General features: G+C 39.4%; 1 long non-coding RNA gene across 1 annotated transcript; it reads left to right on the forward strand.

Moving 5' to 3' along the window:
* The first annotated feature begins 1,269 nt into the window (after positions 1-1,269).
* Positions 1,270-3,046, forward strand: LOC136690902 (uncharacterized). Its single transcript, XR_010801807.1, has 3 exons — positions 1,270-1,376; positions 2,627-2,729; positions 2,898-3,046. It is a non-coding gene; the product is annotated as an uncharacterized lncRNA (long non-coding RNA).
* The last annotated feature ends 8,461 nt before the right edge of the window (positions 3,047-11,507 follow it).

Consider the following 11,507-nt stretch of genomic DNA (forward strand, 5'->3'; position numbering starts at 1 on the left):
ATGTGCTCAGGGAACTCACTGTTTGGACGCAGACTGTAGTCATTCTCTCTCTGTGTGAGAAAGAGCACACACGCTTCGCCTCCATGACTGAGCTCTCCTCACCGGCACGTAGGTGATGTATACAGACATTCTCCCTTGACCAGACTGGTGTACAAAAGCCAGGCTCCTACAGGTGTGGAGCACGTGAGTAGTTCATTGTGTTTTAACATTTCTAATGGTATATAACACTGAGAAGAGTAAATAAAGTGCTGAATGGAAAAAAACAGTGTGAATCTTTAGAAATTTACTTTACAGGAACTTTTAATGTGGAATTTTCCTGACAAAGTTAGAGAATTGAATACAGTATTTGCTAGTGCGTCATCACACCACATCAGGAGAGTAGTCACTGACCCAGGAGAGCGCTTCTAGGAGAATAATCAGAGTTCAGAGCCTGTTGAAGTTCTCTGTACCTGAAAAGTCAGTCCAGTGTTGATTCTTGTTTTGTCTGACTCTGTGCTAGTGGCTGTTTTAATGCAAGAATCTATTTTTTCTCAGCTTGAGGAACATGTGAATTGTTGTGTTGACCTGAGTGTTTGGTAGTGGAAACTGCCATCTTGTTTAGAGATGTCTTAGTTGGAGTCTCACGGGGGAGGGCAAAACAAACATGGAGGGCCCAATTTTCCACAGGGCTTGATTATCTGTCCCGAGGGTGAAAACAAGGCCTTGAGAACAACACAACAGAGCAGCAGGTGACATCTTTCTCTGCTTCCTTTACAATGGAATGAGTCATTTGATGTAAATGTGTAATGTCTTGGATAGTACACCTTTAAAGTTTAGTTTAGTTTCAACCTCCTGTAACAGTGGAAAAATACGGGGTGAAACCTTTTCACCTCTTTCAACATCCACAACTGAGATGCCCTTGAGCGAGACAGCTAACTGTTTCCTTCAGACTGTGTTTAGTTGCCTGCTGCCTCATGTGTGAGTGTGTGTTCACTGTCCCTAGTGTGTGTGTGTGCAATTTGTACACTAGGGTGTGTGTGTGTGTGTGTGTGTGTGTGAGAGAGAGAGAGAGAGAGAGAGAGAGACAGTGTTTAAAACCTCAGATGGGTGAAATGCAGAATCTTAATTTCCCCAAGAGGAAGTTCTCCAAATTCATTGTTGTTTCTTCTTCTCTGTTTAGGTTTAATTTTTTTTAAATCTTATGTTTCAGAGTGACACAGGGGTTTAATCAGAGCCTATTGTTTGTATTTTACAGGAACGCATTACCTTAAAATCATTACCAGCTTTGAAATCACTGTGATGGTCTTCACTCCAGGCTCAGCACTGCAGAAACTGCAGCATGTGTCTTTTAGAGTTGGGCAGGGAACCTCCCTACTCCTCGATTTCAGGACTCTCTGGTCAGTGCTGCATTAGTGGAGCTGTTCCATGGAGCAGTGTGAAATCTAACATGTGAACCAGGCTATTAACATGTAGGACACTTCATGGGGATCCAATTAAGAGTAATAGATTTTTGCCTTTAAAGCTCTTTAGTCTGCTTAGGGCAGCTAAACCTTTGTGCTATCAGCAGATAGTGGATATACATTTGCGCTTATAAACCGCTCAGGTCCTCTAGGGGACAGCAGCTTGCACAACCACTTATCAGGGAAAGCTTAAGATGGGGACTCAGAAGTGTACACACACACAGACACACACACACACAGAGGTTTGCTTTAGTACATGGGTTCATACATATGAAAAAATATATATATATATATATATATATATATATTTTTTTTTTTTTTTTTTTTTTGTGTGTGTGTGTGTGTGTGTGTGTGTGTGTGTGTGTGTGTCCTGAAAATATATAAACACACACACACACATGCAGGTGTCTTCGCATGTACCAATAACAGAAGGTCTGGTCTGGAGAATCCGTTCCAGCCTTTGATATGACCCAAGGGCAGTGCATTGCTCTAAACCCCAGGTGAAGTGACTGATTTGTGGGTTTCAGAGGAGCCATGCTCCCTGACCTGCTGACCACCTTGGAGCTTAGGACTCTTACACCTCCACACATGGCGCTAACCGATGGGTGCAAGTCCCTTCCCTTTATTCATTGTTGATCCAACATATGTCCATTCACATAGACACACACACACACACACACATTGTCCCCTCTTCCCCTCTCGTTTAAGAGTAGAGCTGTCAGGATTAGGCCTGTAATTATTTCTAATCTCTCTCACCCTTTCCATGGGATCATCTCCTAATCTCACATTAGGAGGCCATATTTAAGAGCATTTCACACCTTTCAGATCACCTCGCTTTAAGCTGTACATTAATCCCAGCCGAGGCACAAGGAAAAGCTCGGCGGAAACTGAGGAAGGCCACAGAAAACACGAGCAGATCCACAGGCACAGACCCAGCACCCTTCTCTATTTCAGTCACATCATTGATTATCAATATTTCATTACATTGTACACACAGTTCTGACCTCTACTCACCGATCAGGCCTTCTGTCAGGGTCAACACACACACACACACACACACACGGTGTGTTGCCCTCATCTCTTTCACTAGGATTGATTTAATAATGTGTTTAATAATGTTTACATGCAAATTTGCTTTCCAGGAGAAATAGTAATAATCATTTACCTTTACACCTTTATTTACACAGGGAAAAATATAACAGTTTCTGTACGTAACTCAAATGAATGAGCATTATTTGACGAAGCATCATCTGAACAGTCATCTGCTATGGTTTTCTAGGAACTGACCTGGTAAATATGTTGTATAAGCATCTACAAATACTATTTATTTAATTTAAACAACATGATTTATAATAACTGGGCATCATGGCAGCACAACAGATAGGGTTTTGTGGTTTTGTGTGTGGACCCCACCTTGGGTGACTGTGTTCTCTCTGTATCTTCATGGGTTTCCTCCAGGTGCTCAGATTTCCTCCTGCAATCCATAAACACATGTTGGCCGGGTTGTGTTTTTGAGTGTTCCCTTTGATGGACTGGTTCCTCGTCCAGTGTGTATTGCTGCCTCCAAACCCACCACGACACTGAACAGGATGAAATTAATATAGAATATGAATGAATGATAATAAGTTGACCACAATGCAATGCTCTGTTGGTATAATCAACAATTAATTGTTAATAAACACTGTAACAGGAAGTGATACCTATTTTGAAAATTGTCTTTGTCCTTTTACCATTTACAAACAATGTGAAGAGCAGCTGGTGAAAAAAAAAAAGGTCTGTGAAGTCATTGGTCATTGCCACATCAATGCGGTTTTGATATGTCGGCAAGTTTGTATTTAGTCCCAATGACAGGTTGCCAGATTTCACAAGACTGAAGTCCTTAATTAGTTCAGGTATGGAGTAAACTCTCTGTTTCTCTCTCTCTCTCTCTCTCTCTCTCTCTCTCTCTCTCTCTCTCTCGCTCTCTTTCTCAAAGCAGGCATGTTCATTAGCATCTCAGAATCAATTTGGAAACTGTTCAGCTAGATGATTCTTTCTTCTGCGTGGCCAAACGTCTCGGGACACACTTCCAGCCCTTTTCATTTTCCCGGGAAATAAAGGCTGCAAAACACTGTGGTGACATGGTCAGATCAGGAGCAGAGAGGAAGCGCTCACGCCCAGCTGGCCAGGAGATAAAACAGAGCTGTAATTACTTCCCAAATCTTAGCATGGCATCCTTCATCAGGACTTTCTAGTCTTCCGACTTATTTGGGTCGATCGTATGCAGAAGGTTAGTTACTGGACCCCTTACTGCTACCACCTCCAGCTTGACATTAGGACACATGAACATACACACACACTTACTCATGAATTATGCTTACGGACACTTTCACATGCATGCCAAACGTTTATGACCACACACACACACACACACACACACCCCTTGCTCTCAATGGGGTATTTTTAACAGTCATAAGTTGGACGTTATTATGCTAGCCTCTAATTAAAGCGTGTAGTCAGTGGTAAGTCTTGCCTTGAAGCTCAGCTGGTATAAAACAGGCATAGACCAAAAACTATGCCCCCCACCCACTGCCCCACACGCCTTCCCCAGTCTCAGGCCTGCTGCTCTAGCTGAACGGCCGGGGTCCAACCTGATCAAAAGAGGCCATGCAAGACGTCCCAGTCAGGGAGGGGTGGGGCGAAGGGGATAACGGGGGAGGCAGGACCTGGACTGGAGTTTTGGGCCTCCCTTGACTGTGTCCGCCTCTGATGATCTCTGTCGGGGCATCGGTGGGACAGAAGCGAACTGTGTGGCCTCCTGGAAGTAGAAACCTGTCCTGCTGAGAGGAGAGAGAATAACAAGCATCAAGTCTAATCACAGTGATGAGAGAGGAAGGACAGTGCTCAGAAAGGACACACACACACACACACAGGATTAGACTGACAGACGTCCCTCTACTGAGCAGACTCAAAACAGAAAATTGCTGTATTTTAACTGATTAAAATATGTATTTCTTACTGTAAAATTGGGAAAATAAGGAAATGGGAAAGATGTTCTTAAAACTAAATGCTATATTTATTCCAATTAATTTTTGACCTCCCATTGTGGAATATAACCAATTATGAAATAAGTACAGATACAGACAACACCAATGACTGGTTTAGTGAAAAGTGGTCTGATAAAGCTTAAATGATGAGAAAAAAAAACATTTTTAATAGCCTTAACTTTTGGAACATTTCTGAAGAATGTTGATTAAAAACATTCAATGAGTTCAAAAGAGTCTTCATTGGTTAAAAATGGCCAAAATACATAAGACATGGACCATGTTGTATATTCTAGAAAATCATCTGCAAATGTTAAGGTCTATACCGTCCAAAAAGAAAAAAAATGTTGTGTACATTGTCTAAAATACCATTGTTTTCAAACATATTATTTCTTAATGGTTTAATATTTCTAAAGAAACAGCTTCGTTTGGCATTATTTTAGTGCAAGTTGCAATAGAACAATCCATAGATGCCTGCTTTTGCCCAAGGTTTTAAGGAAAATTAAGCTAAATGTGCAGGCAATGCTTGTGCTTGGAGTCTTGCACACGGACTCTCAGTGGTAAAGTCAGGTCTGCATGAAACATCAGGGAATCCAACCCTCAGCATCTGCACGGAAAGCAGCAGCATTCCCTCTTATACTACACCAGTCACTATCAGTGTTCTATACTATAATGGCAAATGTAGCTGTTTCTTATATTAAACCATTTAGAAATAATGGTTTTGCTTAAACTATACGGTTAAACTAAAAAATCATTATCATTATTTTCAAAGGATTTAATTTTTTTCATCTAAATTCAGGGGAAATTTTGCAACATCGGAATACATCTTTTTTGGCTTTACTTGGATTAAATGGACATTAAACACAATTTTGAGGCAATTTTCCACAGATTTAATATTATTCCAGAACGCTCAGCTTAATCAAGGATGGTTCAGGGATTTACACAAAGACAAAAAAGTCTTATTCAGAAGTCTAATTTGACCAAATAAATCAAAGTAATACTTTGCTTTAATGAAATGGCCTTAGCAAGTTTTTCTGTGACATGTCAACAATGTTTTAAGGAAAACTATGCTTTAGAAGAAGACAGAAGTTGTGTTTGGAGTCTTGCCCAAGGACGTTCACTGGTGAATCAAGGTATTACCCCAGTGATTTAGGTAAGACATGGTTTTCACCAAAAATTCATAGTACAAAGTTTCAACTGCAGTTGTTTTTAAAAAAATACAGGGCAATTTAATTATGTAATGATGATTGTGCAAAATCTATTTCATTACATTCTTTTCTTTTTCTAATTTAGACTGTACACACAATCGGGACACTTTTCAAGTGATTTTTTCAAGCACATTTCAAGAAAGGCACTTGTTTTATATATTACAGTCTTGCCCCAAAAATTCACCTATGAAGCAATTTGTGTGTTTACCACATCAGGAAATCCAACATTTAGAATCTGCACAGGAAGTAGCAGAATGACTCCAGTCACTACACTTAACTTCGGTAAATGTAGGCTAACTACTACATTTTTTTTGTTGTTGTTGAATAGTTTTAAATTTTTTGAAAATCATGAATTTCAATGAATCAAAAACGTAAATAACATATTAAATCAATCTGCACATCATATTTTAATGACTATGCCTTTAATGTTAACTGATTACTTTGTTAAAGTTTTAAAAACATTCTTATATCCTAATTATCCATCTCTACTTTTCCTTAAGTCATACCCTTAGATCTACCTTGTCTTTTATTAAATGTATACAAAAGCAGTTACCTCATACATTAGAACATTTTTATTAAACCTAATAGGAAAAAGAATATTTGCACCAAGCTGGTTCAGAACAATTTTAGACACTCAACCCACTGAGAGCCGTGAATTTTTTTTTTTCTGAAATGAAGCCACGTGAAATCCTTTTCTTGTTGTTTCTTAATTTAATTTATTTTTTTTCTCTCATCATTTAACATTTTAATGTTATGTTCATGGAGGCATTGTTTTCAGCTGGGTTTCCTTGCCTTGAAAAAAGAAAAAAAATCACCAAAATTAGTGCCTTAAACTCATAAATAACTCATAATGTTAATTTTTTTTTTATTAAAAAACTGTGTTATTAATTTTAAGGTTTATTACTTATTAATTACTGTGTATTTACGGTGTAAAGTCTGGCATTATAAGCATGTGGACTTTGTGTTTTGCAAAGCAAACCAAAATGAAAACCACTGCTCACAGAACATTACCTGATGAGCAGAGAGATCCCCTGAACTGAGAAAATGCTTTTCAGTTTGCAGCTAAAGGCCAGGTCCCTTCAGTATATTGTAAGGCTACCAGGTATTCGTGTGATTAACAACACACCAGTAACTGGAAATGTGTTGGTACATGTAAGCGAGCTTTTATCTGTTTGCTAGCAGATCCCACAGTGTATCCACTTCAGTTCAGGCGAGGGTCCTGGAGGTCCTGGTGGACTCCAGCATCGTCCCCCAGTGGAGGGGGCTCAGGTCGGGAGGATGAAGAGGATCATCCAGGAGGAAGATTCCTAGGAGACGGACACGGCTCCGGCTGGGCTGCCCGGGAACGTGGCTCCTTGTGTGTCCCACCGCAACTGTAATGAGTTTTATCGGGAGCTTAAAGCCGCCCAGCCGGGCTCTCCAGCAGGTGATGAGGGCAGGGGAGCCCGGAGCTCGCCAGCCCCAGACGCTTCACTGCTGAGTGGGGAGGAGCAGCTGAACAGCCCCCTCATATCCCCACAGACATCCAGGAGTGTCTGATCTGAAAAAGAGACATGGAGACATGCTCTGTCCTAACAGACAGGAGCCTGCTCATATCCTCCTCAGCGGGGGCTTACATTATTCCTAACTGCTTCTACCTGGTGGTCTCAATTGGCCCTAATAAACATATATATATATTAAATATATACATATAAACCACGCCAGCAGCTCAGGTGCTACTCTGAGGCTGTGGTTAATTCCACACGTTCTTAACTGGGTCTACCATACATTGTATATCCAAGAGTTTGTGGACACACCTTAGTGAATTAATCTAATCTATGATCCACCATGACCAACACTGACAACGTAGAACAGCCACACAATGATCAATACCAAGAGTGAGCTGGAGAAGTGTACAGTCCCCCAGCATTGGAGCTCTATCAATAGCACCCTCAATAGTGATGGAGCTCCATCCACTATCTTTGTAATGAGACGGATTAGCATTTGAGACCCAGAACTAATTATTCAACATCTGTACCTGTACGTGTAGTGTCTGAATACCATCAAATCCTCACAGACATCTTCTGTTTATGTCTAGAGTATAGCCTTTCCTGGAAGTGTAGAAGAAGTTATTGCAAAAAAAAAAGTAAAAAATCAGGTACAATTACCTGTTAACTCTAATCTTACTTATAATTTTAGAAGAAATGTACGATAAGTAGGTGTCCACAGGCCTTTGATCATAGTTTACAACTTAAAATGGTGGAAGAACTCACAAGAACCCCCTCCCCAACCTGCCACATAACCATTTAACACTGGAGCATCTGCTGTAAAAGCCTGCTCAGTTCTGTTTATGAAGATTTAACTAACCTTCAGAACATAACTGTTTCCATTACAGCACCCATCTCTCTCTCTCTCACTTCCATCATCGTCCAAGGACACTCGAATGAGTCTGTGCTCTCCCTCTCTCCTCTCCATTTCTGTGTAATATGAGCTTATATAACAGTCCTTCACACCACCTTACATAAGACACAATCATTTATATATGCAAATATCCCAAACTCCAGGACAGGCAAAAGAGTAGAAGGGGCAACTGGAGTGCCACTCCTCGACAAAACACACTCCTTCCCTCTGATCCGCCCCAACACACTCACACACACACACACACACTTACTTAGAACAGACTTCATCAAATCCAGGCCACCCTTCCCTCATCCATATTTCACCTTAGCTTGTTCTTTCAAGCACTTTGCTGCAGCGCTTTGATCACCAAAGACAAAAGTGTTCATATCTGTGTGAACAGTTTGTGGGTTAGTTCACGATGAGGGGGGTTCAGCCCCTCAGAGACACATCTTCAGCCTCCAAATTAAATCTCTTTCTGCATTAGATGTCCAGTCCATCTCACACCAACTAAGAGCTTTAAGTAAAAAAAGAGCTTCAGAAGGAACGACACAGACGTCTTGGAGGATCGTTATGTTTTTATACAATGGTAGTAGATGTGTTAAAAGAGACGTTAATGTTCGCTGACTATTACACTCTCACTGTCAGAACAAATCTCCATTTGGTGTGCGGACTATGTCCATTTAGATGTTCTTCAGTTTAAAAACACCAGCTGATGTTTACGATTGGTGAAAGCTCCAAAACAGATCAGTGAAATGGTGTAAAATGACTGCAACATTCCTTTCTGAGGATAACTATAAAAGTCTCATAACCACATTCACAATTTTACATTAATTTATTATTTGTATTATTATTATTATTATTATTATTATTATTTGTTCTTTAGAATTGTTCAAATCTGGAAATACAAGGTTTTGGTCAAAGTGTTATATACATTTCTCGGACCATTTTTATAACCATTTGGTTGTACCAAATAAATAGTAGTAATAATAATAATAATAATAATAATAATAATAATAATACAAATTTCTGCCAGTAGAACTCTGCCCTGAATGAAACCTATAGCTTTTGAACTAAACCCTTGCATCTCCAAAATTCTGCCTGAGGATTTTCACACAATGCATAAAAGCAGACATTTTTAAAGTACATACATTATTTGAAAAAAGACCAAATGTAAACAAACAAGGCGACAAAATGTGCTCTGATACAGACAACGTATGCAATGCTCAACAAATACAAAACCCCATATAAAAAATGGAAACGTTATGGGATAATAGAGAATGTGGATACCTTTATTTCCAAAAACTACATTTTGGAGCATTTCTATTGGTACGTTTTTCATTAAATATTCATACAACATAAAGAACTGGCTTCATTTTCAAAGCGTGTCAAAAGCTAAAGAATAAAAAAACAGGTTTCAAGTGTTTTCTTACGAATACAAAGGTACGTCTTATACCTCAGGTGAAGAAAGGTCATGCTTGTCTTTCCGTTAATTTAATGATATTTAATTCAGAGTCAGTGCATTTCGTCTGGTCCGTTCAGTTGAGAAATATACGAAATATAAATAATGCAACTGGTGTTTTCAAAAGATATGAAACTGAAAAGTGGAGTTAGGAGATTCTCTTGTGAATCTGTGCAAATGTTTATCGTGCTTTAAACTTTCAAAATGCATTAAACCTCAATAATAATAACAACCAGGTCATTCCAGTAGAGAACAAATCAGACTGTGATCCATACACAGTAAGAACATCACCAAATCTACACATCCTGTTTAATTCTTTCAACAAAATTAAAAATGAAATAAATGAAGAGGTCGTTCTTTTACTTTTCCTAACTTTTGAATTTAGAGATGTAATTAATGCCATCCTTGAACAGGAGGATGTTTCTCCTCCGTTTTATTACTGACTGAAAGATACACACACTTCTGAATTCATACCAGCTTTCTCATAGCTCCGCTGACAAGGTCCAAATGAAAAATGAAGTCTCGGATACAGGAGAGAGAGAGAGAGAGAGAGAGAGAGAGAGAGAGAGAAAGAGAAAGGGTTTATGGTTTTTGTCTGTGCCGTCACTGTTTAAGTGAGTGTACTTGACCTTCTGTCCATTTGGAATATCTGGAACATGTTATTGACTCCCATTTTCCCTTTTTCAGCTCCAGCCCAATACTGCTGCCTCTCCTCTCACAATTACCCCCTCTCCCACGACTTCCCATCAGATTTAGCTAAAGGTCAACATCTTTTCTGCCCCCAGCAGCCAAAGCCAGCCGCTTCCTCACATTTCAGTGGAGGAAATACTTGTGACTTTCAAAGTGGTTTGAGCGAACTGCGGACTCTACCATTTGCAACGAGGTCTCAGAGTTCTCCTGCAAACCCCCCCAAGTCCTGTCACACTGCTGCAATGTCAAAGCATTATCAGGAATTCATACAAACATATGGAATTTATGTATTAACACGTGCCAGGTTTTTTTTTTTTCTTTTTCTTGGACACAGTCAGGGCAGTAATTGTTGTGAAGCTGTTCTCTAAATCCAGTGAGTGTGTTCTCTCTCTCTCTCTCTCTCTCACTCTCTCTCTCTCTCTCACACACACACACACTCTCTCACACACACACACACACTAGAGTCAGAAACCTACAACAACTTCTTTTTTTTTAATCCACAGCTTAAGAGTGCCACCCTGTGTTCAGTGGAGTAAATGCAGCTCAAGTACTGTGCGTATTGATTATGGTTGGCATTTTTATGTATTTAATAAATATATAATAACAATAATGAAACAATAAAACAAAAACATATCACAGTCCAGTTTTGATGGGTTTCAAATATTTGAACTCACTCCAATGTATTTGCTCAGAGAGATATAAACTTGTACCAGAAATGTTTATTTTATCAACAGAAATCCATTTATTTTCAACACTACTGTTGTTATTAGTTTCCATTGCTCTGCTGATCTGCGTGATGCAAGCAGTACATGGGGAGGTGGGGCAGTGTAATTCTACACTTCAATGCAAACTGGAAAGGAAGAGGCTTAGTTGAGAGTGTGGATAGGTTTAATTTAGTGGTGAGAATTTATGGTCTCAGTTTAATGTGATAATTTAATGCTACAGAACTCTTACAGGTGTCTTGAACCCTTTCTCCAGAAAAGTCAAGACACTGTGCAAAGTGTAAATAAATACTGAATGCAAAAATGTGCCATGTAAATTTTACAAATACAACATTTCATTTGATAAATGTTTTAAAAAGATATTTGCCCTTTATTAATTTGATATCAGCAACATCTTACAGAATAATCTGAGAGAGGGGTTTGTTTACCACTGCGTCACCTCTTCATTTAACAACACTCTGTGATGGTTTGGGAACTGAAGAGACAAACTGCTGTAGTTTTCAAAAATGTAATATTTACCGATTCTTTCTTAATACAGGAGGTCCTCGGATTACGTCAGTCCAGAGTTACGATGTTTCGTGGTTACG

This window comes from Hoplias malabaricus, chromosome 3 (assembly GCF_029633855.1).
Source record: "Hoplias malabaricus isolate fHopMal1 chromosome 3, fHopMal1.hap1, whole genome shotgun sequence".
Lineage (NCBI taxonomy): Eukaryota > Metazoa > Chordata > Actinopteri > Characiformes > Erythrinidae > Hoplias > Hoplias malabaricus.